The following is a 3,621-nucleotide window of genomic DNA, read 5'->3' as shown; positions in this document are numbered from 1 at the left end:
AATAGGTTTTCTTAGTACGTAATACTTTTTGTGTCTATATATAACACCACTAACACGCAAAAAGTTATTAATATATTATTTTTAATAAGTGTGAATAAACTTTAGAACATATTTTCTCAATTTTCATTGGTCAATTAACGGTAAATATTTCAAAATAAAAGGAAATATTTCTTAAATATTAGTTAAATGTTATTTAGGAAATATTTGTTTCTAATATTTAATTAGCATGAAACAAATAAAATAATAATAGTTTTTCCTAGTACGTAATACTTTTTGTGTCTACTAAAAGAGTAATTACTCTTTTCATTCTTCATTTTTTTAAATTAAATTTGATTGTTTTCAAGTTTCCAAGTTGAAAGCGATGGAAGTAGCAAATATGCTCTTTTCCCGTGTTGGTTGCATTGTCTATTTTCTACTGCGTTCCTTCTTATTCTCTGTATAATTATTAAAATTTGTATTAATTAATTATTGAATTAATATTTGATTGACTGTTCCAATTCTCTACTGTAATCAGATGAACATTATTTGAAAATCAAATATAATTCATTAAGTAATAAACTTCATTGCTAAATCCCCGTTTTTTTACTAGTTGCGTTCGCATTCAACGTGAACACACTAAACTTTTCCAGCGTTTTAATAAACATTTTAAGAAACTTGCAAAAGATTCCTTAAAATGTTCAGTTTCATTATCCTTTAGCCAGTTCGAAGCTCGCAAACTGTATACCGAAATTTTGGCATTTTCCTAAAACGAACGGTATTTTTTGCGGATTAAAGTGTCCAAAAAAAGATTTTTAGCATTTTTGTTTTTCCTTGACAAATCGATTTAAAGCGGATTTATAATAAATGGACTTTAGTGCTGATGACGAAGTTTGTTCAAATGAATTGCATATCAGTAAACCTGCAATAGTTGAAATTAATGAGTTTTTTTCGGGCTTTTAGACGGTAGTAGAAAATCTGTTTTGTGCATACAACACAAGAAAACGACACTATTTATCTTCGTGTTCAATATTTTATCGCATTTTCTTTCTTATCATATTACGTAATTTTTATGCATGAGTTAAGCTATAATTCGATGAAAAAATTGTTTAAATGGGAGAAAATATTGGCAGCGACAATTTAGGAAATATTTAGGCTTTGCGTTAAATATGATGCGCAGTGTATTAACCGGATGCTTTTCATTAAAAAATACAGTTTTTTTCATAAGCTAAAAATTAGTTTCCAATTTTGTGATCCATTAGGAAGAGAAAATATATCTTGACGTTTTTTTGTGCGACGCCCCGTTTTCGATTAAAAAAATAAAATCTGGAGCGTTGCGGAATTCGAATTGTCAAGTGCGCATAAGATTTTAATATAAAATGGATGCTTTTAAGTAACAAAACGCTATAAAACCCAGGTTTTTCGTAAAGCAAAAATTAGATTACAATTTCTCGATCACTTAGGAGGAGAAAAAGTCTCTTGATATGTTTTCGTATGCCGCCCCGTTTTGGAGTAAAAAAATAAAAGTCGGTTCATTGCAGCATTTGAGTTGTCAAGTGAGCTTAAATATTCCCGAACTTTTGACCGTGATGATTTTCTCAGTAGCTGATCCAATTTGAACAGTATTTTTATCGAATTATAGCTCTATTCTTGAACAAAAATTGAATCATAAAACAAGCAAAAAAATTAATGTACATATTGTACAGGGTATTTAAATAGTGTCATGTTTTCTTGTCTTCATACGATTTGTCATGTTTTAAATAGAAGAAACGTACTGAACCCCGTTTTTTTTAAACAAAAAATTAGCTTCGAATTTATAGCTCAATCATGAAGAAAAAGTGTCTTTTGACAATTTTTTGTGTGCAGCTCCAAGTCGATTTATTGCTGTATAAACTTTAATAATAATGGGTGGGTAAAGGCAGTATACATAAAAATAGGCTACTGATTTTTCGCAGAGTGAAAATTGAGCAATAAAAAAGATGCAAGCCACTCGTGCTTGCGAAACGTTAGGAAGAACGGCCTAAAAGTGCAAAAACTCATCAGTTTCGTTACTGACATTATCAACAGCCAGAAAACGGATTCTGCATAAGTTCATAAAACATGACAACAAAGACAAATGGAAGCGCACTTTTAACTGAATTTAATTGCGCAATTCTGGCTATCGTGACTATTACAAGCAATCAATCATATCACCTTAAAACAATGTATGAATTACATATTTTCAAGTGATGATGCGATTTCCTATGACTCTTCACCAGATAATGGGCGTCTTGGACTAAGATCACGAGCAGTTTAATGACAAAAAATCAGCTTTATCCTGGATAGCAGGAATAAAAGAAATTGATTTCGGAAACCCTGTTTATTTGGGAGCAGAAAACTCTACATAATCGCAGCATTCAATAGCCTTCTCCTGCAGCTAGAAGGCTAAAACAGATCTAGATGGCGCGTACATGGCGATAGCAGGACTAGCAGGATTAAATCGTTATCAAGCTGCCGTCTTTGTCTACTAATTCTCCTAATACATAAAAGGTTTATGATGAATAGAGATGGTGCTACACATAGAAGGTCGTTGAGACTAGTCGATATCCCAGTTGGGTGCTTTGTTTCTTTTTATCATGAACAAACGAGATATGTTTATTTTTGTTCCACTTGTGTGGGACTCGGGTATACACCTTCGTCAAGTTATCCTCCGTATCTAGTTCGCACATAGAAGCGGTGCGGTTTTACTGTTTTTTTTTGTGGGAAAAATCTCGCTTATCCCGTTAAGCGGCGGGTTTTCCTGGTCGCAATTCAAACAACAGATGGACGGGAAAAACCACTTGCAGTGCTGGCTGGATTATGCCTAGTTTTCATACACATTTTAAGTGCTGAGATTTATTTCGGTGAGTACAAGTTTCCTGATAAGACAGGTACAGGTGACTAATTTAACAAAGTCGGATCTAATGATAAGGACGGTGTTTGAAAGCGGGCGCAAATGGGGGCGAAAACGGGCGCAAATTGCCCCATTTGCGGCCATACCGTGCAGAGGTTGAGAAATCCTCAGTAAAAAATACTTTTACAGCTTATTATACAAGGCCGAGTGTTGACACCTCTTACCGCTATAACTAAATCCCCCGTTGTAAAGCGAAATCGCTTTATTATGGTAGTTGTTGGGCAGCAATTCCATCTTCCCATACTAAATGAATAAATTTGTTTGCGCTTGATTTACACTTTAGTTTATGGCTGCCATAAAATCATCCAACATTTCAGCGTCATTCCTACAACAGTTTGATCAAATCTGATTTTCCTGAGCCTTGAGCGCTCATTGCGGCCTTTCTCAATCACCCCCTTATTGATCGGTGCTCTATCTGTCTCTGGCTCGAAAGGTCAGTTTGGTGCCCTCTTTCTTCAGCCCGAGCCCACGTGCTTCGGATGTGGTAACATTTCATACAAAAAATTATGTGAAAGAAAAGACCGGAAGGCAAATGTTCACTTATTTAATTGAGCTGCACAATTGGGCCAATTAGTTCATTAATTGCGCTCCGGTTGATATTGTAAATTATTAAATTAATATGCAGAATAACTTAAAAACATGATGGCGCGTTATCAAATAAAGTATTATTGTTTCTTGGCTCGCTTCCTTTTTTCACACATTTTTTTTTTTTT

General features: G+C 34.0%; 1 protein-coding gene across 1 annotated transcript in view; it reads left to right on the top strand.

Moving 5' to 3' along the window:
• The first annotated feature begins 2,620 nt into the window (after positions 1-2,620).
• Positions 2,621-3,621, top strand: part of LOC109545751 (protein numb) — a 26,953-nt gene continuing 25,952 nt past the window's right edge. The window contains exon 1 of the mRNA XM_048666591.1: positions 2,621-2,858. The gene's annotated coding sequence lies outside the window, so the exon portion shown is untranslated. The remainder of the gene's footprint in view (positions 2,859-3,621) is intronic.

Source organism: Dendroctonus ponderosae, unplaced genomic scaffold (genome assembly GCF_020466585.1).
Source record: "Dendroctonus ponderosae isolate FM_Combo_2020 unplaced genomic scaffold, Dpon_F_20191213v2 Dpon_F_20191213_5, whole genome shotgun sequence".
In the NCBI taxonomy this organism is placed as follows: Eukaryota; Metazoa; Arthropoda; class Insecta; order Coleoptera; family Curculionidae; genus Dendroctonus; species Dendroctonus ponderosae.
Note: the sequence above shows the minus strand (reverse complement) of the source record. Positions and strands in the feature narration are given on the sequence as shown.